This window comes from Corvus brachyrhynchos, unplaced genomic scaffold (genome assembly GCF_000691975.1).
Source record: "Corvus brachyrhynchos isolate BGI_N302 unplaced genomic scaffold, ASM69197v1 scaffold4, whole genome shotgun sequence".
Taxonomy (NCBI): Eukaryota; Metazoa; Chordata; class Aves; order Passeriformes; family Corvidae; genus Corvus; species Corvus brachyrhynchos.
Window position 1 is genome coordinate 6,713,492 of NW_008237878.1, and position 27,947 is coordinate 6,741,438.

Genomic DNA, 27,947 nt, shown 5'->3' on the forward strand with positions numbered 1-27,947 from the left:
GAGTATTTAATGTCTGGTATAAATTATTAACTAAATGCCAATCTGGATGTAGTTAACACCCTGGGATAGTGTCAGGGGTTTTTCCCTCCCATGCCAGCCTTCCCTAGTAAACACAGATAACACAAAGGGCTTTTGTTATCATTCATGTTTTGACAAAACCATTTTGTGTGCTCCTCAAATGTCACTGCTGAGTTGTTAGCTCATCTCTGGCAGTTGATGCAACAACAGGAGAGAAAGATAAATATACTGATAGTCACTGCAGAGATAAATCCCTTCTTGTCCCCTCATGTTCAGTCCTCTCCAGACACCAGTTCTTACCTCCAGCCACCTTTTCTCTGATGGCTGCAGAGGAAACCCAGCTGCAGAGCATGCAAGAATACATGCAGGATGTGAACGTAGAGGTCTTCCGAGAACCAGCTCCAAGAGAGATGAAACCTTTGCTCTCATCAGTCCTAGTGGGATGAGAGAGTCAAAGCCTTATTCCTACTTAGGAAAAGAAAAGCAAGTGCGAGCTGGGCTTTTCTTGGTCATAGTTACAAAGCTTGTATGCATGGCTCTAAATTCTCTATGCACCTCACCTGTAAGGGAGGAGGCTCCAGACAGAGGCAGGAGCTGATAAGAGTTCACCTGTGGATCCCAAGGTACCCACCCAACACCTGAGTCCCAACCACCTCAACCAGAAAGCATAAACTAACCTCAGAGGGCTGCTGGGCCTGTCCTAAGGTGCTCTTGAAGGGGATATTCCACCTTGAGCAGATTGATGCTCCTATTAGACAGATGGGAAGGGAGAGGGCAGCCTGCTGAGCTCTTTACCTTTTACTGACTCCCCTCTGCTATCCCTCTTAGGTATCTTAATTCCCCTTTGAAGGCAATAGGGGGAGGGCTTTTGGCTCACCAGGCTCATCTGAAATCTCGGTGAAGTGACCAAAACTCTATCTCAATATCCTCTGTGGCTGCTGGTTCTGGTGTCTACTTTCTGACTTTCATGGTTTTTGGGTTTCTTTCTTTTTAGTAAGTGTGTGTGCTTGTTTCTCCTCCAGCACAAGAGACAGACAGATGGCTGTGATGATTTTTCTAGGCCAGAGCACTCGTGGCTGAGCTCCCCAAATGAGTAATGTGGTGGTAACTTTGTGGTGTTTCCTCTCTACTGCAGTGCAAAGCAGGGAGGAAAAATAAGAGGGATTTATCAAGGGGTAGAGGAAGGCAAAAGTCAGATAATGACAAAGTTGGGGAAATAATAACAGCAAGGAAGATTTTTGACAGGGTTTTTCCTTGAGTAACTTCAGCTGGGCTCATCTCAACTTCTGGAAAATTGTAAAACAATGTGGGGAGATGGGGGGAAACAACAGCTTGGCAGATAAACGTGTCCAAAATATTTCATTCTTTTTACAAATGCCATTAAAAATTGGGACTGAAAAAGCAGCTTAGAGATGACATTTCAAAGGGGGCTGGGGGTGGAGAGAAATTGCAAGGTAAACAGGACATTTTCTATCTTTCTCCTACCTCCAGCCTGTGTGCAAGGAAAGATAACAGCAGCAGGAGGAAGCAAAGTCTGCCATGGAATTTAGCTCTTCTTTCTTCTCTTGTAACAGGGAGAGAGGGAGAGACCACATGTGCTTCTGAGGCATCTCTGTCTGCTTTGAACCTTATCAACAGGGACTGTGCAATGCAGTCTCTCTTTCTCCCTCTCTTCTAACTTTTGAAGCAAAACACTTACGTGCAGGGAATGTCAGAGCATCTGACAGCCAGGAAGATAGGGGAGAAAGCCAAGGAGTGGGGAGGAGGGGGTTACTGGTTCCCCTCCTCCTCCTTGCTTTTTTTTTTTTTTCTTTTTCCCCCCGTTTTCTTTCTTTGATTAAAGAAAGGAGGAAAGAAGAGAACAGTGTAGAGATGTCTTCCCCACCCCTCCCTTAACAAGTCTCAAGAGCATGGCCTGTGTTGAGTCAAGCAGATTGTTAAGGGAGGATGGCTGTCAATGGGATCTCAAAGATGCAATTCTTTTTTCAGGAATAAAGGAAAGAGAAAAGGTCTCTTGTCACAGCTGCTCACTGTTTATGAAATGTTTTGCCTCTGTGAGACCTACAGGGAATCTGGGAGTGTGCTGAATCTGTTGATCTCCCACATTTGGTTTGGAAGGTATCCCTTGCCACATACCTTTGCAAATAGAGACAGTTCGTACGTACATCACTACTCCCCGTTTTTCAGGTTTATATACTCTATTAATAGGCATTCAGAGAGGGTCCTCAGTGTGGCAGAAAGGTGTAAAATAGGCAAGGAGGGAGAGGCTGTGGTTTGCAGGGGAGCCATAGGATGGTGGGCACACCTGAAAGTCAGTTTAGAGTTAGGGATTTAGAGTAGGAGCTGAGCTCAGCTTGGATACGGAAAGGATTCTTGGTATTGTGCACCATGCTTTCATTGTGCCCTGGCAGAGTTTGAATGAGTTAGGAGGAGGTTCAAACCAAAATCCCAAACCTGGACTTGGAAGAAGCTTGGAGCCAGATCTGAGCTTTTGCAGATGGTCCCTTTATATATAATGAGGTCAATCAAAACATCTGATCTCAACGCCCTTGAACTTCTGGAGCAGGGCATGAGTTTGAGCCCAGGCATATGGGTTCATCTCTACTGTGCAGTGATGTCTGCCAATTGCTTTTCTTTCCTGGCAGGCTGGACAGGTCCCAGTAGTGTTGAGTTTCTTTAGATGCTTCAGGTAAAAACCTAAAGAAAAGGAGCCTTCCTGGACAGCCTTTTCCCCTGGGCACTTTGTAATTCATGCCTCCCTCCAGGAGAGGAACTAAAGGTGAAAGGAGTGGATGACTCGTTAGGCACCTCTTGTTTTAAGAGAAGCCTTGAAAGGATTGCCCTTTCTTGAAGCCCAGTTTCCACATGTATGAAACTGGGCAGTGGAAAAGGCGACTCTTCTGAGTTCAGCCAGGCTCAGGGTAACCAAAAATGCCAAACATCTGGTTTGGTTGCCCTTTTAACAGGACAGCTTACTCTGCTCAGGCATTGCTACACAGTAATAATGAGGAAGGGGTAAAAAGTCTCAGGGTTAAATGAGGACTGTGCCTGTGTGCCCAGGGTGAAGTCGCAGGCACCAGAGGTTCTGCAGGTCTGCTGCTCCGTGATGGGACTGAACATCCAATCTAATTTATCAGCCACTTCCTGAAAGATGACAAAATCTGCTACTGGGCTTGCACTACTGTTATTAGAGAGCAGCATGTGTATAGAATAGATAAACCAAGCTAGGAGGAGTTTGGAGGATGGAGAGTATTACTTCCAGTAAAACAAAGCAACCCTGGAAGATTACAGCCCCTTCCAGTGACACAGCAGAGAAGGGAAGTGAATGTACATCCGAGATGCTGAGGGCAGTGCTGTCCATCACCAGGTTAGCAGAGAAGACACAGACATGGTACGAGTCTCAGGGGCTTGACAGTGGGTAGAAGGGAAGCTTTGGAGCAAGGGAATGGGGAGGATGTTGCAGAGAACCCTATCAGGCAGTGATTGCTGCAGGCATGTGAGAGCAGGTGGCTTTTTTTCTGTGTGTAGTGAGAAAAGTGGTTTTGATCTTTCAGGGGTACCAGGCTCCTGTTGGGTCATTTGAAGTCTATTTATGGTATTGTTTATACTGCCTCACAGCTTTCAGTCAATCTGTGTCCCCAACTGCTGCTCATGGAAAAAAGGAATTCAAGAGAAGGGGGTGTTTGGAATTATGGAGGAGGACTGTGTGCTGTGTTCAGCTGTGAGACAGCTAAAAATGCACAGAGGTGGGAATTGGGGAGGGGAAGGACCAAGTCCAGTGAAGGTATGTGTGGAGACCAGCTGTTAGATGCAAGTGCAGGGGGGACAAGGCTCTAACCCAAGTGCCATCCAGAAGTTCATCTCAGGCCATGTTTCAAGAGGACCCCATTTCTCCTTCCTGCTTTCTCCCTGGGCTTTGCTGCCCTGCTCAGGTCTGTGATTGCTGCTGTTTCCTGCAGCTGTTTGGACTCATGCATCTGGACTTGGCCTTTGCTGACAGTGATTTCCAGTAGCACTGGTGGCTTCCACTTAAACTGGGACCACTTGAGCTGCTGCCTCTCTCAGCTGCTGTCCCAGCATTCCCTGGCACTGCCTTGAGGTGCACAACTCTTCCCTGCATCCAAAACATCCTCCTTAGAGCAGGAGCCATTGCAGAGCCAGGGTGATCTGACATCCCTGCTTGCTCTGGGAAGGCTCTCTCCAGCCAGCTCCTCCCTCTCCAGGGCCTGTCTCTCTCCAGCTGTGAAAGAAAGAAGGGTAAAATCTCTTCCTGTTAGTCCCAGATTTCCCATTACACTTTGTTTACCAGGCTGCTCTTTTCTTGTGGGAGGGGTAAAAGAGATCTGAGATACGAACCCCAGAATGGGGAGCAACAGACTTGAGTAAAGGAATATGCAGGTGGTAGAAATGTCTTTCAAATAGGAAAAAGGGTACCAAGTCCCCTACAGGTAAATTTAGGATGGCAATTAAGATGTCATAATTAGATCCACCATGGTATGTCACCACGTCCTCTTTGGAAGGGACAGTGAGGCCAAAGTCGTGCTGAATGACCTGGTGCTGGCAGTAACAGAGGTCTGGGGCTCAATAGTTCAGGGAGCCCCTTCCGATTGAAATGCTCTGAAAATTAACAGTGTGCTAGAGAGGTCTGAGGAAGTCTTAATGGGAATATCTTGAGATCACATGAATTCCAGGTGGGCTTAGGATGCAACACACCTTGCAGGGCTTTCCACAGGGAGCCTCCCTGGAAGCAGCCGCTGGCTAAATGCTGCAGTTGAACATCATTGGAGGAGATCTGGCTGTGAGCCAAGCTGGCTTTTACCTGGACACAGGTTGGGTGCATAGCAGACCATGCCCATTAAGATACACTTGGTGTGTTTGCTAGCACAGCAGCTGTGTCCTGCAGTCACTGTACCTAAAATAGAAGACTTTTTAAGGCAGACATTCTGTGTATTGTAAATTCAGCAGCACTCCAGGTGCATCTAGGCAGGGTGCATCTGTTAAGCCTAGTGCAGTGATTTTAAAAGATCACTGGATTTTGCTTGTGCTAAACCCCATGTGTTCTTTTGCATTTTCTTTTCCCAGTAAGCCAAGCATAAACAGAAATAATACTCAGGATCTTCTAATTGCTGAAATGTGTAATCTGTGTGCAGAAGTACCATTTGCGACAGACTTTCACGGGAAGTGAAAGGTAAAGTACAAAGTCACCCCTGAAATGATTCGGTTCTAGGTGAGAAATTGAAACACTAAATTAACATGACATCAGGCACTTCAGAATGCCTATGGATCTAGTAAAGAAAATAAACAGGGTATAATTCCTGTAGGACCAATAGAGACCAAACATACCAGATCCAAGTGTTATCCAGGACTGTGCGTAACCTAGATAATATTTACTTTGCTAGCAGCCATGTGTGAAATCAGATATTTTCACAAGTATTTCAGAATTTGATCCTGGCTGATACCTTGGCATTTGCGGTGAAAATCGCTGTTTACTAAGAAAAATGTCCCCAGGACTGCAACAGGGATACAAGATTTCTGTCTGCAGAAAGCGTTGAAACAAGATACAGAAGCAAACACCAGGGACACTACTCACTACAGAAACAGGCTCTCCTTCCAACACCTTTGATAGATGTGGGAGAAGGAACACATGGCAACCTGACTCATAATAATACTGCTTACTATGGTGCTTTTCATTGGGAAAATAAAATGAACGTGTTATATACATTTATTTTGCACTTTATATCAAATTACCTGTTGTTACTTGACTGTTCTTAGATGCACCAAAGACAAAAACCTCCTTTATACAGTGCAAACAGGGAAGTAACTGCCATAATAAAATGGTCTCTTACCTGCCCATGGAGTTTGGGGTCAGAGTCAGGTGAGGAAACAAGAAGGGGCTGCCAGAGGAGGGGACCAGGGACGGTTACAGCAATGGAGACATGGAAAAGCTGTAGAGGCCTGAGTGATGCTGTGAACTGCCCTACCTCTCTCTGCTCCTCTGCTCTCTCCAAAATTGATAACAAGAAATAGAGCAGTCCTACTGAATGGGTCAAACGAGCTTTTGAGTTCTCACTTCTCCCTAAATCAGTGAATGTGCTGTGTGGGTAATTAGTCTGCCAGTCTCATCCTGGTAGCACTGCCTTTGGAGTGTGACATATTCAAAGAGGTCGTGAGCTCATTGTTTTCCCCCACCCTCTCTTTACTCTTTTTTTATGTTACAAGTCTTCTGTTTTTTTAATGATGCCCTCCTCCAGCACAAATTGACTTGGGCAGTAATTTGTCATGTCATCTTCAGTAAAATTTTGAACAAAATCGTGGAAGATTCATGGAGGAGCAAAAGCGCCACATCTTTTATGCATTTCAGATGGTAAAGTATAAATCAAAAAGCCCAGGGACCTGTTTGCAGGAAAACAAGAAAAAAAAAGTAAACCATAGTGAGTAAAGTTAGACTGTGTTTGTGTCTGATCCTGCACTGACCAGTCTGGGATTTAATATTTAACTGTTCAGGGATATACTGTCTTTGTATCAGGGTGGATGCAGTGGATAAAACAGATCTGAGAGAGATCCAGCCCACACTCTTCCTCTCTTATAAAGTCAGGGTAGAAGTTAAACCCTAAGGGACACAGGTAAAAGTCTTCACGCTGAGGGAAAGGAACACAGAGTTAGGACCTGATGTTATAACTGCTTAAAGGGGTTGGCCATTCTTAACCCTGGGGAAAAATTACCTCTCTCAGATGATTTTGGCCTTGGATAAATTTAGCTTCAAAAATTTTCTGTATATCTCTTTAGTGGGAATGACTCCCCTGCTCTGACTTGAAAGTCTGCACCCATTTTAAAACTGAGCAGTTAAATCCTATCAGAAGTGAATGGGAACAGGCTGAGCAGTTTCTTACAAACCACCTTTGCAGTCTGAGGCTGAAGCCTCTCCCTCCAAACGAGTGCTGATTCCCACCTTCCCAGTGTCATTTGCCCCATTGGTTTTGAGAGCAAAAGCTTTGGGAAGGGGGATTTCCTCATCCCGCGTTCCCGAGCAGCCTCCAGTCCCTGTGGCCTCGATGAGTGATTACAGCAAGCACAACATTAATGAGATGTGAAGGGATGGGGTGGGCTGGCTGCATGCAGCTGGTGGGATGCTCAGCAGTGGATCTTCATGTACTGCCTGCCTGGATATCCGTACCCGCATTGCCTGTACCACACAGCTCGAGGAATTGATAGGCCAGCTGTGTCTCCCTCTGATCAATCCCCTGCTCCACTCCAGCTGATGTTGCAGGCACCAACCTCCTCACATAGCCTCCTTTTTTTTTTTTTTTTTTTAAATGCATGATCGATCTATTTTAAAGGTACACACAGCTATATGGTAGGAGAGATTAAACAGCAGCATAGAAAAATATCTCCTTTGGGGAAATCTGATTATACCCTTTTAGGAGGATTTTCTTGTTGAGAGTCAGCCTGCATATTTCCACACTGTATTTGAAGGTCACTCATTGTCTTATGCTGCTTCCTACAGCAAAATTGAGAGGAGTATGATGAGATTTCATAATCACCAGAGAACTAATTTGTTCAGCAAATCCAGCCATGACCCTTTCTAATGTTTTCTTTCCCTTCTTTACCTCACTTCTGCTGGCTTGTTTTTAGCTGGATGCTTCCACTGAAACCTTCCTATCAATATTCAGAGATCATCTCTGAAGTTTGGATAAAGTCTATCAAATCCAGCAGAGACCAAATTGGCAGGCATATTTGTAGAGTCTAAACAGCTATCAGAACCACAGGATCAAAGTCTTCAGGTCATTTCTGCTTCTGCTTTGGTGGGAGAGGTACCATTATGAATTCTTTATTTTACCAAGTACATATGAATGTGGCAGTAGCTCACGTGTGAAGCTCAGACTGGGTCCAGCTCTGTAAATGCTGGCACTGCAATTTGTTTCCAGGAGCTGGGAGCAGCCCACAGGGAAAATGAGCATACTGTGCCATTGCCTGGGTTTGGTCCTGTTGTTGGTTCAGATGTTCATGGAGATCATGAATTAAAAGTGCTCTGTTTCTGTATGAGTCTCTTCCCCATGTGAGAGACAGAGCTAAAGCTTTTCAGTGTATGAAAGATTGAATCTATGGAGACAGAATCTGTCTGCCTATGCACAGCCTACGAACACTGAAAAATTGTTAGAGGTTTGGAAAGGAAAGGCTTTAAACTCAGGGATTTGTAATCTTCCGTGGTTGTTCTCCAAGCAATATTTCCATCTGCCTTCTGCTTAATGAATTAGCAAAGCTAAGAGAGTAGCATGAACTTTCAGAAGATATCCTTCAGTGCCCCTTATGGCTGATCTGGAAATGATACTCATTATAGCACTGTGTGAGCAGGATAGGTAACCCGAAGATGGCAGGAAGGGCTGCAGGCTAAAAAGCTAACCAAAGATTCCTTTGAGACGTTTTATTCCTCCCAGGGATGGCATTAGTAGCACCATTAATTTTGTAGTTTTATTTAATTTCCAGGGATTGTGCCAAATCAGAGTTTTCTGTGAAAACAGTATCAGCCTGCTCCAAGATCCATCAAGATGCCCAAGAATGTCAAATGGGAACAAAGGCTGGGTCAGGAGTTTTCCCCTTTCCACTCTGGGAGGAGCAGAGTTCCGGGCCCTGGCAGTGCCTGAGCTGTAGCAGAGCTCACTCCTGCCCACAGCACCAGGAGAGGGAGGGGAAGCCTCAGCTGGGACAGGAGTTTTCCAGGGAGGGAAGTGAACCTTTTCCATTCCTTGAGGTCACCCACAGTGACACAGTGACCAGTGTGCACTTGCCCATGCAGTACGTGAAAGGTGGGCACAGACAGCCAAACCAGAGGGTGCTGCGCTAATGGGGAGTTGTTATCACCAGGTTATATGCAGTGGGTCTAATTATCTAAATATATTTATTGGAGATGAGGGGAATGAGGGTGCCAGGAAGAGGGGGATGGGTGGGAAAAATTCTTTCAGTAATTGCAATGAAGTGATCAAAAAAACTCAGGAAACCGGAACCCTGCTTCGCACTGTCTCCCTCCCTCTCCCCCCCAGGTTTCATTAGTTTTTACAAAGGAACACTGGGGAGATTATTTGTCTTTGATCATTCTGGGATCAATCTGCAGATGTACAAGCTCACTTTTTGCCAACTGTTAAGCTCCACGTTACACCCTGGTTTTTAAAGGCCTCAGGAAGAGGCAAACTGGAGACAAAGAAGAGATGGATGACTTCAGAGAGGCATTTCAGGAATTGTTTAAAGAGAGCAGCTGCCCCCCACCCTGATTAGCTGCACAGCATTCTGCCAGCTTGATTTCAAAAGCAGGTAAGGGTGCAGGAAAGGGGTAGAGAGAATGACTGGAGAAGGGAGCCAGCCAGCAGCAGCAGCACCAATGCTGATTTTTCTCATCCTGTTTATTCAGATGGCTTGTTAGGGATTTTTTATTCCTGATGCTGTTTCACACCTTATTTATTACTTTTCCATATTTTTGCACCCTTCCTAACTCCAAGGGTTCAAGATGGCTGTTTTCCACAGCCAGCTAATACCTTCAGAGCGGATAATCTGGGGATTCTCTATGTTTGATATACTTACCACACTGCTGCTCAACTCCCATGCTGTGCCTCAAATATTTATTTAAAAAAAAAAAGTAAAAAAACCCCCGAATCTTCTGCAGGCTGTTTCCTCCACAGCCTTTGCTGCTGAAGCTTCCCAAGTCACCTTCCACAGGGAGCTGGTGGGATGTTGATCTTTTTGTTTATTCATTTATTTTTGGCAGCATCACTAGCTGCCTCCAAAGAAGGGGGTGAAGGCATTTGAGGAGATAATTTGTAAACATTTATCATGGCTCTGCCCAGGTGGGCAGGCACAGTCCTCACTCTGGAGCCACGTGTGCTGGGTGGGTGATGAAGTGCCATGTCCCAGCCCCAGACCTGGCTGCACGCTGGCCATCCAGCTACAATCTGCATTTTACTTGCCTGGGGCTGCTCATGTTTTTGCAGCGGACAGGGCAAAGATCCACCTTCAACACAGGCTTTTTAAAGTGAGACTCATAAAAGTGTGCCAGGAACTCAGTTTCCTTAAATTCAACCAAGGAAGAGAAAAGTGAGGAAGATGGCTCTGTGTTTGAATTGCTGCTTTTTTGTGATTTTTTTCCTTTTTTTTTTCCCCCCCATGAATTACTAAATATTGAGCACCAAAAGTTTATAATTTGAGCAATTTTCTCTTCTGAGATCTGGACTTTTCCTTATTGACTGGATGTAAGGTGTGCTTAAAAATTAGACATAATACCATGTGCCTTCAGTGGCCAGGACAATTCTGGAAACACAGAGCTTTCTCCAGAATTGGAAGGAAGTCTCCAGGACATAATGCCATCCCAGATTTTAGGAATGGCATGTGAGACAAGGAACTGTGTGCCTCTTGCCCAGGACACTGTATTTTCCCTGTCCCATCCCTTCTAAGACACAGCCCCTGGTAGAATGCTGGCTCTCAGAATACGGGCAGGAAACAGGCTGCTGGCCCCAAACAGTGTGGACATTGATGTGTGACCCAGTATAAAATCATGATCCTTGTTCCCTGGAGGGGATGAGGCTGCTTTTAGATTTATTAGCCTGGATATTTTTTCCTGGCTAGGTTTGCTTGCTCTCCCTCCTGCATGAGCTGTTGGAAAGCATTGACTCCTAGACCTGCAGAGCTTCTCATGGCTGGCATGGGCAGCACACAACCTCTGCTCAGAGAGGCTGCTCTGTGGTGGTTTAAACCCTCCTTGCACTGTTCTGCCAACCCTCATTGCTTTTTCTTGATGGTCTGCAAGATAAAAAAGCCTCTACAGAACCACTGCTGCGGGCAACAGGGACCCTGTGGTTTCCATCAGCTGGTGGTGATGTTGATGATATATATAGAAAAGGAAATTATATTTAACAAAAGAGCAATATTTGTCCTCTGCATGAGACTTTCTCCCTCTCTTCACTCCCTTTCTGTTTACTGCTGCAGGGAGGCAGTGGCTGGCTGGGCAGTGCTGAGCTTCCCTCTGCTGTCCGGCTCCTGCTTGGGACCGGAGTGGCTGAAGCTTCTATGGGGCCGGAGCTGCCCTGGGGCTGGAGCTGCCCTGGGGCTGGCGCTGCCCTGGGGCTGGAGCTGCCCTGGGGCTGGCGCTGCCCTGGGGCTGGAGCTGCCCTGGGGCTGGCGCTGCCCTGGGGCTGGAGCTGCCCTGGGGCTGGCGCTGCCCTGGGGCTGGAGCTGCCCTGGGGCTGGCGCTGCCCTGGGGCTGGAGCTGCCCTGGGGCTGGCGCTGCCCTGGGGCTGGAGCTGCCATGGGGCTGGAGCTGCCATGGGACTGGAGCTGCCCTGGGGCCGGAGCTGCCCTGGGGCTGGAGCTGCCATGGGGTTGGAGCTGCCATGGGGTTGGAGCTGCCCTGGGGCTGGCTCTTCTCCCCCTGCAATGAGGTAATGAAAGCTCCTCTGAAGGTGCCTTTGTGTCAAAGCCCTACAAGAAGACAACCTCTGCTCCTGAGTGGACGGGTAAATTTTATCTCTAGACCCTACAAGATCATCAGGGCGTCTGCCAGAGATTTTCAGCTGGTCTCTGTATTCCTGTTATTACTTTTTTTTTCCTTCTTTTTTTTTTTCTTTTCTTTCTTTACCCTAACTCATTTCACTGGCACTTTTACCAGCATTTCCTACATTTTTCAAGATGTGATAGTCTGGCTTTCCGATGACCTATCGCAAGACAAAGTTGGGCTACTTATCAGTGAAAGGTACCTTGTCAACTGACTCGGTAGCAGTGTTATATTTAAACAGAAGCAGATGAAAAGCCGTGGGGAGTAGAAACCACTGCTGCAAGGTATTAAAGAAGATGCTGTTGTGTGAACAGGGATATGGGGGGAGGTGAAGTTGGAGGCTTTGGAGTTTGCTGTGGGCTCAGTGAATAACTTATTCTGTCTAACACTTGCTATGAAATATCCTAACAATACTCAGGCACTAGTGGTAGCAGAGATATTATCACTTGGGGAGACAACAGAAATGGCCTTATCATTTTGACAATGGCTTTTTTCCCTTATTATCACTAAGTAACAATATCTCTATTTCACTGCCACTACTGAGCCATTGTTTTTTTTGATAAATAGAGTCCTTTTTGTGATTTCTTTTTCTCCACTTGTATTTTATCCTCTGTGCGCGTGTGCGTGTGAGCAGATTTTAAAAAAAGATGTTCCGCCCGATGGTGCAATATTAAAGACTACATCTCTTAAAAAGAGAAGAAGCTGTCAGAGGGGATATCTACACAAATGTAGGGCTTGCCTGGTGTCTGAGGGACTTGTGGTGCCCCCAGGCTCAAAGAAACTCCATTCTACCTGGGTCCCCACGCCCCTGAGTGAAAAATGGGAGTGTGTAAGAGCTGGAGTACATGAGATGCCATACCCACTGGTCAGCAGGGATGTCATACTGCATCAAGAGCTGCCTATAACAAAATCTGTGTGCTTTGGTGCCTGGTTTGTTCTCAGATGTTCACATAAAGGCACCATCTCCAGCCCGGACACAACTCATACAAATGCAGTGCTCTGTGTTCTCCTCACTGTGCTCCCAAAATGTTTCAACTGATGCAGCCACATCCCATCCTTCCTCCAGCCCTGTCCCAGAGCTGCAAAACCCGGATGGACCAGGCAGGAGTTAAACTGAGGGTATATGGTTCTTTTAGCTGTGGTATATAGTGACATCTGGGTGTATTCAGGTTTGAGTCAGCTGAACATTCATCCTCATTTCTCCTCTGTTCCCTTTCCATTCCATTCCTTTCCCATGCCCATCCCATGGTGTCTGAGCACTGCTGCCCACCTGATTTACAACAATGTTATGGATTGCCTGGGCTGTGAGTGTGCTCTCCCATTATCCACTCATCATCCACAGTGGTCCTGTCTGGATGCTCCTCTGTGCTGATACCATCAGCTGCCACTGTCTGGTCTCTGCACAACAGAGAACCTTCCATCAGAGCCATTGCTATGGTTACAGGCATCCTGTGGGCAGTGGGACCAACAGGAGCTGTAAATGAAGGTACTGCTGCAGAATTTGCATAAAGACTCCCTACCTGCGGTGGAACAGCCACGTTCTCCAAAATCACTCCCACGAGTTTCTGTCACTGCCTTTGCAAATCTGCATGGATGGGACATTGGGACTCAATTTACACTTTCTTGGCTTGGACTCATAGTGAGATCACTTTCCATGGAGGAGGAGGGAAAATTTATCTTAGAAGATGACAGTACTCAGCTCCCTTAAATGTGAAATAATAAGAAGGAAGATCAGTTTTACCCTCTCCCCACCTTTGCATGCCCTGCTTTGCAGAGAGCCTCAGAGTGCTTGAACCAGCAATGTGGTAAGATACTTGCTAGCCCCCAAAGCCCAAGCAGTGGGGAAGTGAGTCATCTATCAAACCCGTGCTCCATCACTTCCACTGCAGCACTAAATGATGCGCTCAAAACCTGCCACTAAATGGAGGGAAAATGTGACCAGCCTGACTGCTATCAGAAAGTTAAATGCTTAAAATAATGTCACTGGAGGATCGCAGAGAAAGGACAGGAGGTAAAGTAGGCTATTTTCCTTGTGTTATTTTTTCCCCCAAACAGAAGAGGTGCATAGTGAAATTAACCTCTACTCCTTTGATTTCCTCCCCTCTGCTCTTGTGCACACACACACACGCACACACACACACACTCTCTCTCTCTCTCTCTCTCTTTTAAGGCTTATACATTATGATTTGATGCAGGAGGATTTTTCATTAGAAGATATGAATAAGACTTTAATACAAATCAGTCCAGAGAGTCTTTCGACAGGATTTTTAAATAGTGCCCCTTGTCTCTCTGATGCAGCCACATGCTATCTTGTTCCCATGCTGACCTCTGTCTTTCCTCATTAAAGAGCTGGTCCAGGCTGCTGAGCCCTCTCTCTTTTTGGAGATTTTCACTGCTTTTTCTCACGTACAGGCACTCCTGCTGCAGACCGACAGCTCCTCATCCCCAGCAATTTCTGCACTGCATTAATTTCTCATTAATCTGCATCATGATTTATGAGTCTTAAATGATGGAAGACTTCTAGAGGAGTGCTTCTCATTTGGCCTGCTGGCTTTTCTCCCTTGCTCCTTCACCCTCCTTCTTCAAAAGCAAATAGACTTCTTCTCCTACACAAGCTGTCTGCAGAGCATTGTCTCTGTGGATGGTGCAAGTGGGAAGAACCAGGTTAAGCATGCTGCTTTCTGGCTGCTTTCCTTGTAAATGATTTGAGCAAACAAATGCTAGGGAGAAAAGGGACCCACTTTGCTTTTCTGAAGAACTTCAGTAGCTGCTCTCCAAGTCTGTGAGTGTGTGGTGGCTTTTGCAGCCCTGGGGAGCGCTGCCAAAGTCTTTTTGGAGTTTGGAGAGCTTTCAGCAAGGAAATTGTAAACCACCCTGCAGGGATCAACCACATTAGCAAGAAGGATGGTGACTCCTGGATGGGCAGGGAGCTGGACCTTCATGCCAGGGGTGGATGAACCACTGGACCTGGGCATGTTGCTGTAGGGCTGTGTTAGTCTGGCTTGGGGCAGTGGGGAAAGAGAAAATCTGTGCGCTCCTTGTACTGATTTCATGGGACTATGCTATAGCCCTGCATCAAAATTATCTCTCCTTCCACTTTCAGGAGTATATGTAAAAGAGAATGGAAAATTACTCAGCTTTAGTTATCCACCAGCACTTTTTTTGCTTCTCTAGAACTCCTGAATTCATAGAATTTGAGGCTATAAATAGTGATGGGATTTCCTCTTCTCTTCTGGTTATTGCTACATGGCTCTGGTCCTCGGGAGAGTCAGAAAACACAAAGAGGTGGGAAATGTTTTGTTTGGAAGACAAGAGAAGAAAATGCTGAATGCACCAGGCAGGACTGAATAAAAGCAGCACAGAGTTATGGCAGCAGTGGGAAAGTGAATAGCAGAGTCAGGAGAGACGGAAGAAGCAATGGGTGGAGGTTGATTTATGAAATTCTTTGTGCTCTGCCCTGACTCCACTGGTCCACTGCTCAGTGAAGCCAATGGAAATATTATTGTTGACTTCCTGTCAGTGCATTCAAATTTCAGACAATTAATCCATGCTAAATTTCAGGCAGAAATACTCCTCATGGCTCAATAGCTCATGAATCATGAGCATGATTGTCCCACCAAGAAAAAAACAAGGAAAATTACCTCAAGTTTTCCTTTTCAGGAAGAGACTTGATTTCAGGTGAGTTTAGGAAAAGAGGATTTGTCTCGAATCTTTATTTTCCTGGTTTCTTTGCAAATCAGATATTCACAAATCGATTCAGATCTTCTCACATACAGTATGTGAAGCTGGTTCTAGCTCTCAGGCTGCCAAACTGCCAGAGAGATGGTTTAGAAAAGCAGTGGTGACCAGGACTAGCAATAAAGCTTAGTTGCTACTGCATGAATATGTAGATGAATATGTAGTTTACTCCGACACCAACAGGGGAAAGCTGTTTCTTTAGGGGCTGGAAACAGAAGGGGAAAATTGCTCAGCTTTTTAGCCAATGTTTTAAATTGATATTTAGGAGAGCAATTTCTGTGTAGCTTGGGAAAGAGGAGAGTGAGAAAATCTTCATGTAGAAGTCTTTCTGATTCTACTTTGTTAATACTTTAAATCTTTTGAATTTGGGTAGTGTGACTCAAAAGGGAAAATCAGAAACTGTCTCTGTGTTGATAGAGCTTTTACAGAGAGCACAAAATCTTGGGGTGGGAAGAGTGTAAAAATATTTTAATAGGTAACCTTTTATTCGGCAAAATATGTATTACTTCCTATTATGATAAACAGTTTGCATATTTGAGATGAAAATGTTTATACATATACATTACAATTACATATTCATTTGACTTTATATTACATACACAACTCAATTTGAATAAATGTCTGAAGCCAAAGGAATAAATTAGTATTGGTGCTGAGCACTTTCTTTGCCCTTCTCCATTGTGTTTGCAAGATTTGCATTTTATAGTTGCACATTAACAAATATGCATATTTCATTATGGTTTTGGATTAAAAGGTTATCATCTCTGTTACCCATTAGTAATAAACAAACACAGACTTTCCATGTGAATTTATCCCTGGCTCAGCTGTTTGCTGATTAGGTTGTTGTCTCTGGGTTTCCTTGTTTTATCCTTGTGGAGAATCCCTAAAGCGGTTTCTAAAGTGCTTATTGTCCTCTGGGGAGCAGTGAATGAGAAAGGGAGGCAGGCGAAGAAGACCCAGAGGCATCCTAAGCTGGTGAAAAGATAGGAAGGTAGGGCCAGGTCCAATCTGCAGCCAGGTTAGGAGCCTTGTTTGGGCAGGTGGCCCCCAAAGCCCAGGCCTTGTGGCAGAAGATCCTTTGGAAATCCTGGTTGAAGACTGGGCAGGGTCAGAGGGGCAGAAACCTGGTGATGGGGGCAGGAAGCAGTGTCATCACCCCAGTGTCCAAAACATGCTGGTTTCAAATCAGAATGTTCCTCCTATGCCAGGGTGATCCAAACTCCTGAATCTGCACATGGGGAGACCTTGGATCTGGACAAGTCAGAACCTGGCATCAGCTGGAAGAGGGGAAGAAGGCATCACAGTTTTACTGGTACCCCCTGGTGTGGGCCCCAATGGAGCTGTGCATGGGGCGCATTTCTGGAGCAAACTGGACTAAACCCAGCAGCTTGCAGTCACATCAGCTCTTATTCCTTGATATCATCTACGTTTAACCTCTTTTGCCATAAAACCCCTCCTTGATCGGTTCTGTGTCTGCAGGCACTCGTAGGATGGAGGTAGGGAGGGACCAGGGCTGAAGGATCCCTGATTGCCTGAGCTGGGGCACAGGCACTTTCTACCACTCTGGAGTGAGCAGCACGGATTCTGGGAGAGATATTTTAGAGTAACTGAATTTTGAGGGCAGGCAGCATCCAAAAAATAAGAAGGACCTGTTTCTCCAGCTAGCACCTGGAGGAGGCTGCCCTGTGAAGTCAGCATGGGCAGAGGGCTGTCACCTCCCAGAAGGGAGAGTCTCTGTCTTGAAGCCAGGTGTTATTTACCAAGCTGCTGCAGGGCTGCACCAGTGTCCTCTTGTAATAGAGCTGTGCATGCCATAGGATTATAGACTTTGGCTCTAACTGCTCACCTTCTGCAAATAAGCTCCATGTGTAAAAACCAATGGAGTCTTAATGGATTTTTATTTTTACTTTATTGAATTTTCCTTTCCTTGTCTTTTTAATACAACTTTGCTAAAGTCAGTGGGTGTAAATGCCTCAAAGGAAGCCATTTCGATTTATTTTTCCTCTTCTTCAGGGGAAAGGAAAATCAAAAGATCCAGTGCCTTTTCAGCAGAAGAAATAAAAATAGAGAATCCCAGTGGGGGTGTCTACACAGCTCCTAGGATGCTACTTTGGGCTTGTCTGATGTGCCAGAATTGTCAACTTGCTGCTGCTGCCCTCTGTTTACTCCCTAACTCTGCATTCAAGTCCTTTGCTATCCCAGACCATCTTTCCAGATGACATCACAATTTTACTGCCCAAAGCCGTCCCAAGCTTAGGCCAGGACACTCTCTGCTGATGCCCTTGAGGACCCGTTTCCAAGTGCTAAAACAATGTTTTCCAAGTTTTCTGCTCTGTTCCCTGAGAAGAGAGAATGATCTCCCCAGAAACAGGTGAGCACCCTTGTTCATATTTTGCCTGTTCATTCAACCCCAGCTTGGCTGTTTGCCTGAAACACGGACTTTTATTTCCTTAAGGCAAAAACATTAGATCAGTTCTCCTTCCATTCTTCCTGATCCTCCCTGTATCCATCACAGGGATCCATTGCTTCCTGCCAGCTCCCTGCTTACGTGGCAGCTCCAAATAGGAATAACCTATGGGACAGTAAGTGTTTCTCTCCTGATGCAGAACCTGCTGATCTTTCTCAGAGGTGATGCTGTGATGAGCTGCCTGCTCTTTCCATCCATCCCTGCCATCCCACCTGGATGCAGCTCTGGGACAGTAAGCCAATCAAGTGAAAGAGTAGTAAAGGTCAAGGTGATAGTAATGCATGTAAATAAAATTTACATGCTGAAATGGGGCATTCTAATCATTCTGATGCACGGAAGAGAGGCTGCAAGGGAGGTTGGAAATACCACAGTGGGAGACACAATTGCCCCAGCAATTCAAATTGGATAAAGATCTTTTCCCATTCAGCTCCCTAAATAGTTTTCAAATATACAGTAACTGCCATCCACCAACACTGAAGGGTGTTTAAGGTGGCCTGTGGGACCCTATCAGGGTCCCTCACATTAGGCCCCCACCACAGAATTGTCTCCCACATGCCTTTTGCACATGGAGCCTTAGCAGAGAGATCACGCTTGAGCTGCCACTCCTCACAGGATTTTTTCAGCTGCTACACTGCCAAGCCATTTGTGATGGTGATGTGATGTCTGTGATAAGTACACGGCAGTCTCCTACAAAACAGTCTGGAGGTGGCAATTCTGTTCACTTCGGCCACCAAACAACCATCAGATAATTGTAAATTTGGAGTGGAACTAAATAAGTGGTGCATAGCTGCAAGGCTTCATTTCCAGCTACTAATCCTCTTAAATTATTGAGTCACTCTGTAAACTATTAGCTAAGTATTTTGAACAAGAGTCTCTGCTGTGTGTAGCTCCATGTAACTACAGATTTCGGGCAGAATCTAACTCAGTGCAGCAATAAATTGATATACTCGTGTGACATATCTAAACTTTAAGTGCATGCCTGGAATTTGGAGACCCTGTGCAAAGCACTGCTGCAGCACTGCAAAGCCAGGAGCTTTCATGGAGCTGAAAAAGCCCAGTGGTTTGCACAGACAGATTGTGTCTTTGGGCAGGTGTCTTCTACAGATACTGTCTCTACTTTATGAACATCGAAAGCAGCTCTGATCCATAGCCATAAGAAATCTGTAGTTATTTTCTGCAAGCCATTGAGAAAAGATTTTCAGAGCTTTTGCACATGAATACCATCATGTTGGAGTTGGTCAAATTATCCACTGAAAATGATTTCTGCAAATGATTTAGCTCCTTTAGCGGTTTTCTCCTTGCCAGACTATCTGCAAGCAGATTATGAGTTTTATTAAAGCGTTGATTACTTGCAGTTTCACAACTGTTCAAACTATAGTCGGTGCAGCCAAATTCAAATGCTGCTCCATCTATGAATGGCTCTTACTTGCAATGAGTAAGACCTGGTTCTGATTTACTGCTCATACAAGTGGCCATCAATGTTGTACAGAGTTGTTTCTATTGCTGGGATTGATGGGAGGGTCATATTAAAAGGAGAGGAACCCCTGTATTCAAAAATTTTCTGGAAGCATGTGGAAGTGCTCAGCTAATCTATTGTGTGAGTAATAAATAGGAACCGCTGGAAAAATCTTGAAGCACACTTCCAGGAGGAATACTCCCAGCTACTTAACAGCACCAGTATCTCTGAAGCTCATTTATCCCCACTAATATTCTTGAAATAAACACTCGAGTGTTCATGAATAAACGTATCCTTTCTGACTGATGTGAATCCATTTGTGGCTATACACTATTCCGAATGAATACTGTAATTCACTCTAATTTATACAAGAAAGGGGAAATTGATGGAGGAAATAATGAGGTTTGGGGTAATGTAAGCACTGTCAGCAGCCTCCTGAAAGACTATTGTAACATCTTCAGGCTGGAAACTGTTTTCTGAAGCTGAGTTGCCCCTGGCTGACACAAGGCTGAAGACATAGTGGTGTTTGTGTCCATCACACAGGGGGTTGTTAGTGCTTATGGACACAAATGCTGGTGATGAACCAATCTGGTGGCAGCCAAGCCGGGCTACAGGAGGTGGCATCTCATGGACATACACTTCTGGGAACACCTTCACATCCCTCTAGGAGCTGTGGATGCCTACAGGTGGGATAATACAGCTTCTTTTGTGGTGTTCAATAAGCATCCAGTGCCAAGTCTGGCAGTAGCCTGCTGCTGTCCTCTTCCACGTGAGGTGAAGGGAACCCCACTGAGGCAATATGGCGATGTAAAATCACCTGGTTGCTTCTTCTTACGGAGACTGCCACACTAAGAACTCTTTTTTCTGCTTCTCCATCAGATGCTTTGAATAAATCAGGTTTTCAAAAGAGTTCAATGCTTTGATTTAGGAATTGCAAGAGGAGGGAGATATGAAACCATCTCAGAAGTGCCAGCTACTGAACAGCCTAAATCTGACCCTTGGGTTTTACCCTAAAGTGGAGCTCACTTTTTTTTGCTGCCTGAGCTCCATATGTGGCAAGTGACAAAAAAAGACACTTTCTGTCCAACAGAACCAGAAACCTGAAAGTGCAAAATATAATAGCCAGAAAGAATTTCTTCAGACCAACAAACACTTTCCTGCATGATCGGAAATGTAGTCAGGCTAGGTGAGATAAAAAGGAAGGCAAAGAGTGGATAAGCATCAGTCTAATGATAACAATACAATGTTCTCAGATAATAGAAAGATATGACAGCAAACAGTGAAAGGATGAGCAAGATAGTTCGGAGAAAGTGCAGGAATATACAGGGATATATGTCAGGAAAACATCTGTGAAGACAGGAGCTATTTCTGGGCCACATAAAAGTCAACAGGCTGCTCTGTAACCAGGATTGTCTTTGGGCATTTCAAAATGTTTTGCACTTATTTGTAGTAATTCAGAATATTTTTTCTCCCTTGCTCAGTCACAGGAAATCAAGTTGAAAACAGAAGAGACACATAATTGCCTGGCTTCTGTGCCACAGCATCCCTGTCACATCAACCCTCTTGCCACTGGAAGGGTGTCAGCTGTGGCTCTACATTTAGGTTTCAGCAGAGCTCCAATCTTGGCAGTGCAGTGTGAGGGCAGTGCTGGCCAAAAAACCAGCAGAAGCTGTGAGCTCCACTGGGCAGCTCCCAGTAAATTCACAGTCAAGGATTTACTAGAATTGGCTTTTCCTTTTTGCCACATGTGGTTTGCTCATTCAAGGTATTTCTCTTCAGTTTTTGCATATATGTGAAACTCAATGAGGAACTTCAGCTCAGTGATTGTTGTGGTGGTACCATGCAAACCTCTATGGGGTGAGGAAGCAATAGACAGGGGAAGATGTAGGAGTTAAAAGGAGTTACTGAGAGTGAAGTGGGTCCTCAGTTCCAGGACCCACTTTTCCGAATTGATCCATCTTTGGGCTTGTGTTGTTCTCCACCGTGGCTGTTTCTGAGTGGAACTTAATAACAAAAGTACAGAAGCGTTTAGACTGCATGGATTTTTTGCTTCTTCCAGAGCACAAATCTCTGTTGAGAGTAAGGTTTATATGTTTTTAAGGATGTATTTAATTTTTTTCTGCCTTTCAGGTACCCAGGCTGTGGGAATAATATGTGTGCCAGGGAGGAATCAGTACACCAAAAATCATTCTTGTACTGGAAAAACATTTTTCTTCCCTCCCAATCTCCATTTTTTTCTCCATCTTCCAATCTCCAACCAACCATTTAAAAGAACAACATTGAATTGTAACATGAACTTGTACAAGCTGTGATGGGGCAATGCTAATTTCCCAATTTCCAGCACGTAGGGAGAGATGGGGGGGATTGCAATTTCACGCACACGTTAAAATGCTAAGGCATAGGCCTGGCAGCTAGACCTGAAAACCACATGGGGAAGGGGCAGGGGAGAAAAGAAGCAGCTGTCGACAGGCTCATGGCCTGCTTTCTCTGCTTTTTATTTTCGGAGTACATTGGGCTAGCCTTCGATGTTTGCTCTGCTGACACATGTTGGCTGCCCAGGGTAGCTGTAATAGGGCCCTGTGGGAGGTGTATAATTGAGATATACAGGCATTCTGCATATTAACACTAAGCACTTGTCCTGCTTTGAAAAAAGGCCAAAATAATCCCTCTTCCCTTGCTCTTCCTTTCCTGCCTCTTGCCTCTGGGCAGCCGCAGGGACTGATTTGCTGGAAGGCAGCTGGAGGTTGGGGCAGGTGGCACAGAGCTGCTGGGGTGACACTGCCGGGTGCCTAAAGAGGCAGTAGGCTACTGGAGGGAACTAAGAGAATGATAAAAGCATCCAGTGGCTGGAATGATAGCTTAGTATCATATGCCAGTTAATGCCATACAGGAATTTTACAATTTGGTGGAAGAAGATCCTAGACCCTGAAGCTGGTTTTCCTTCCCTCTTTTTCACTAACCTGCTTTTTCTACTGACCAAAGATATGTGTCATTTTTCCCCTTTACCCAGTGGAGCCCCTCCTTTTTTATCCACTCACTCCTAACTTGTTCTTCTCTCCTGTCATCTCATTCCCCACACCCGGGCTTTACTTCTAGGGCGGTGTCATAATTTTCCTGAACTTTGACCCATTTATGCTGCCCAGGTTCCTCACTTCTACAAGTGCTAATCCCTCTGGATGAGAAGACCTCATATTAACAAGACATTATCCCTGTTGCAAGCCCAGCTGGGAGATGGAGAGTTACACAAAATGCAGAACAGCTGCATGGAGACAGGGCAGTGAGGAGGAATTTATGCCATAACCAGATGCCTTGGAATCAGCATTTTGAGTTGAAGCTTGAAGTTTATGTGGAGGTTTGGGAAACTTTAGTCAACATCAGCTTCTCCATGGTTTTTTCAAAAGCTGAATGCTCCCTTGCCAGTGCCTGTCTCACATCCAGTACTATTTTAGTAATCTTTTGATCAAGTAATGTGCTCTAGGGCATCACAGCTTGTCTGTGCACAGGTCTTTGCTGAGGATTGGTGTTCTTACATTGGAATTATTTAAACTACGGGACCCAGGACATAACATAAGAGTTATGGGATCCAGCACTGTGTGCCCTAAACAGTCCCTGTTCTGGATGAGTGGGAAGTCAGAACTGGGGGGACACAGAGCTCAGTGCCCATCCCCATGGCATAAGCACAGACACTGCTTGCTGTTAGAAGACTCAAATATTCAGCTCTTTGTCCTCCAAATTCTCTTTTTGTCTGCTTTCTAGAGAACTGGCTTCCAGTTCCAACTTGCTTTTGACATTTTCTTCACCATTTCCATCTTCTGTCAAAGCCAGACTAGAGTTGTTTTACACACTATTTTCAATGTCTCGGAGTCCAAGAGGAGCTTAAATCTGTAGCTGTATTAAGCTGGTGTCTTTGTGGGGTTTTTTTGACTGTATTTGCCAACCTCCATGCTTCCCTGTGTGTAGGGGCTGGCACCAAACCAAACCTCCTTCCAAACCCACTCTGAGTTCATATCTGAGCAATGAGGTCGAAATCAGGATCTCAAATCTGTAGAGTTTCCAGAAGAGATTGCCCCAAATGCCAGGTTGGCTGAAATCTGTATTCCAGCATTACATCTGAATCCCATCTCAAGGGAGAACAAAACAAAGCAAAGCAACATCTTGTTTCTTGTAAAAATCCCTTGCAAGGATTAAAAACAGTGATGCCTTCCAGGTACCCTAAAACTATTTCTGCTCAGCAATGCTTTTCTGTGCAGCCTTTCATTTAATATCACAGCTCCTGCCTTCCTTCCTTCACCAGCCTGATACAGAACTGTAATCATCTATGAAAGCACAGTGCATGTTTTTGTGCCCACCTCGTGTTTTCTAAGATCTGCCCAGGGTGCTTAAATCCAGCCCTGACTCCTGTGCTCAGCCTCCTGTCCCAGTCCTAATGAGCAGCTGCAGTGATGGTGGGTTCCTCCTGTGGGCTGGATGCTCTTGCCTGGCCTGTTCAGAGAACTGTCTGGCTTGGCAGGGCTTTTGCCAGGAATGAAAATGCACAAAGAAGATGAGCAGCTTGGTGAGGTCATTTCTGATTGGGTTCTGCCTGCTGATACAGCGGCTGCTGCTGCTTTCAACGCAGCCTGACAGAATCCTTTGGCTCCTGTACTCTCCCTCCTCCTCCTGTAATCTGCAAATTAAAACAGGAAAGTGGTGAGCAAGGACCTTCAAAGAAATCAAGGGAGCTTTGGATGTGCTTGGCTATACAGAGTGCTTTGTCCCCATCCAAGGAGCTGAAGGTGTCCCTTTGCTGTTGGCACTTCATGCCTGTCATGGTGTTTGATGTTTTTTAAGAGCTACAGAAGCTTCAAGGCAGTGCTGGCTATTTGTTCTGTGGGGCTGCTGGGTCTCCCTGGGTGTGTGACGGTGACACAGTAGGGCTGTTTAAATGCAGTCTTGTCTCTTCCCACACACCCAGCAGGCTACCTTTGCCCAGCCTTGGACCAAACCATCCTTTATATTCACCCCTCTGGTGTCTGGAGCTGTGTTTTCTCACACTCTTCCCGAGGCCTCTCTCTCTTTTGTTAAACCCCTGCTTCTGCTTTCTAGATTCCTGAGCACAGCAACATCTCCCTGGGGTGCTGCTCCCACGGCCCTTGAGCAGACATCCAGGAGGCTTAGGGCAACACCCAGCTTTCACTCACCTTGTCAGAAGTGCACAGCAAAGGCCCTCGAATCGCTTCTTCCAGAGCAATTCCCCTTGGGAGACAAGCGATTGGTTAGTAGCCTTATCCCTCGGGACTCCACAGCGTGTGGGAGATGGGCTCTATTAGAATTTTGCTTTAGCCACAAGGACCCTACTGTTAGGCTGGGTACTGTGAACCCACATATCACATCACAGTGCTGCAACAGCCTCGCTGAAAAGCTCTGTGTGTTGTGTCTGCAGCCACCTGACTCCCCCTAACCACCTGCACTAGCTCTTGGAGAGCAGCTGGCTTTCCCTGCTCTCTGGGGCAAAAAGCAACTCCTTGACCATAAAGTGGAAAGAACACAAATTTTATTGAGAGACTGAGGCTTCCTTCCAAATGCACTGTCTTTGATGCTTTGCAGTGTTCCTGCTCCTCAAGGGCTCTCGCTGCTCACTGGTAGCTACTTACCAACTTCCTTGGGCTCCAACAGCTCCCAGCTCAGCCTTAGATAAGCAGCTGCTTCTTCTGGCCCCAGTCTGGGGATTGCCAGAGCAGGTATTCCTCCAGGATCTTCCCATCCAAATTAAGCCTAAATGTGCTTAAGTCTTTCCCCTGGTATTCCTGTTCTTCTTTGCTCTCAGTCTTTACCTTCTTAGAATGCCTGCCAACGTCTTCAGGCATCTCTTCATGTTCCGAGGAGCTCTGGCTCTGAGCCATGCTGTAGGCTAGCCTGGCAATCCTTCCAGCAAAGTGGCTTCTTATCCTCCCTTATGGATTCTGATGAGCAGCCCCGTCTTGCCCAGGCCCATCCCCTGCCTGTTCTGCCTCCCTGTCCATCCCATCATTGTTGGGATAGGACAGAACCTGCTTAAAGGTGTGGCTGTAGAGAGCTGTGACCATCTTGTGGTCCCTGTTTCGTGCTGCTTATCTTGCTGTCTGAGCTTGTCTTTGCTTCTCAGCCCTCTCTCCTCCATGTGTTTTGGCTTTTCAGCAACTGATGGGGAGTGACAAGGGGCTACAAAGCTGTCAGTGGCATGAAGAGAGTGGGAGGGATCTGTCCCTCCCTTGAACACTAAATATCCTCAAGACCATCAAATGGAGCTAACAGGAGCTAGGCTCAAAGCCACGAAAAAAAGGGTGTATTCTTCATACAACAGGTTGTTTGACAGCAAAGCTCCTTGTTAAGGGGTGTTGTGGATGCTATCAGCAAGGTGGACTTCAGGAGAATAAGGGCACAACAGAAATACTGCATCCAGCTCAGGATAACCCCAGGGTGAAAATGGCTGGGGCGCTCTTAAGGGGACAGGTCACCTGTACTTATTGGTTTTTAAGCATCCCCTTATTGCCACTGCTAGGGACCAGATGTTGGTCTAGGGGGAACTGAGCCACCACAGCCATTCCTAGGCACACCTCAGCACCCTGAAATGCTGACGATACTGCCACTGTTACAGCACACCTTTATTAAGTGGTAATTCTGAAAGAGCAACCTGCACTGTAGAAACTCAGTATAATCTAAGCATAATAGTCTTTCTACTTGCCCTGGAACAGACTTGTCCAAATTCAACCTGCAGAGAGTTCCAACCTGTCCCATCATCACCCAGTTTCCAACAGCAGCTTGTGATCAGGGAGCTGTGAGCAGCCCGGGGAGCACTGGACTTTGAGCAGTCAAAGAGCAATGAGAAGGCAGTACAGCAATGCAGCATTTCTCCTAGAAAAAGACACATTTGTGCATTAAAAAGAAAAAAAGCCCTGTAAGTCTAAATGTAGCAGTGCCATCTGCTGACCTATGCAACAGCAGGAACACAAGCCTCGACAAGTCAGTACCTAGGGAAGGAGTGTATCCACCCCTTCCTTTGTACCTAGTGTGCAGAGCCTAATCCTTGCAAAATACCCATGGATTTGGGGTTGTGGCTCCAGGAGCTCTCTCATCAGGGCATAAGAAGGGTCAAAACCTCAGCTGGTGGAGAATCCAGGGCTCTCTTTGGAGGAGCACATAATTTATGGCAGACTATGCTGTGCTCCCCTGAACATGTAGCTGTAGCCGTACATGCTGCAAAAAAATCCGTCAGCTCTGTGATCTTAAAAAGTGGAGGGACTTACACCCTGAGACCTGTCCTGGGAGTCTTGTGCTGTTTAATTTAGAGATTGCATTTTCTTTGTGTTTTTCTTTGGATAGACCAAGGTTTTCTTTCTTTATTGTTGCTGCAGGTCAGTGTTTTAAGACTGATGCTGAGAGGAGGTGCCAGCAAGATCTGGCTTGCGAGCACAGAGCAGCTTCTGACACCGGCCATCACACATTAAGCAGTGTGGGGTAGAAATACAACCTGCAGCATCCCTCTGCCCATCTTCAAAGGAGGCAAAAAAGCCTCCCTCGGGCTGGAGATGGATGAGACATTTGTCAGCTGGCAGTGAGAGATGATATCTGTCACCTCTCCAATGGCCAGCGGTGATCCCCAGTTTCTCAGGACCTTGCAAATCCTTTAACTGGTGCAAAAACTGAGCAAGACCTTTGCTCTCTCTTCAGTTCCATCAGATAAGCAGATCTTTCCGTGCTACCAGATCTTTCCATGATAATTTTCTCCCTGCTTGAACGATTGTTTTGCCTTGTTTTTTGGAAGAGGTTTCCTTTTGTGGGAAGAAGTTGAGATGATAACTCTGAGTCAGGGAGAAGGATCTGCGCTCCTGCTCCCGAACTCTGAGTGTTTTATTGCTTTGAATCACCGTTGTGGATAACAGGAGTAGAAGGCAGCTGGCTTACTTCCATTTCTGTGGCATGCTCATCATTTTAGGTCCATCAGGAAAGGAGAGGCAGGTGCAGACTAAACTGACACCTGTCAGTCACTTGCTCTTACTTTAATGAAACATGCACAGGCTGTCACCGAGTGTATTCTTGCTGTTTTATGGGTCCTTTGCTCCAAGAATCTCTGGCTGTGCAGGAGAACTGCAGGAGAGAGTAGCATGGCTAGGTGTCTTGCTGGAACAATGAAACACCAAACAACTCTGAAAGAAGCACTTTTTAGGGTTCCCCAGGCCAAACCTCTTGTTCTGGGTAAACGCATCATCTCCTACCTAAAACAGAGGCCAAGACTTCTGTGCAGATGTCCTTGTTCTGTCTCCTACTGCCATGTTAAAGATGGGCAAATTCAGACTATCGTGCGTTCACAGAATCAAAGAATTAACTAGGTTGGACTAGGTAGGTCCAGCCTGTGATGTTGATGGGTTCCTGACCTTGGACTCCTTCTCTTAGCCTCCTATCACCAACCTCTGCCTTTCCTCAGCCCCAGCACTGGTAGACTGTTGTGTTCAATGGGGAACACAACCAGTGTAAAGCCCTACAGCCTCTGTTCCGCATTTGCATCCCTGGGTTTATGTGGACACCCCCTCCTTTCCCCTGCCCATGGGCACAGCACCATTTGTCTGTGAAGGGACACTTCCCTAAGATGGTAGCTTTGTCCCGCTGCCCTTTCCATTAAAAAAGACATTTGGACACCTCTTCATGAAAAGTCCTTTATAAATTATCACAGAGGTGCCCACAACACACTGTTCACATAAATGTTCTTCCCTACA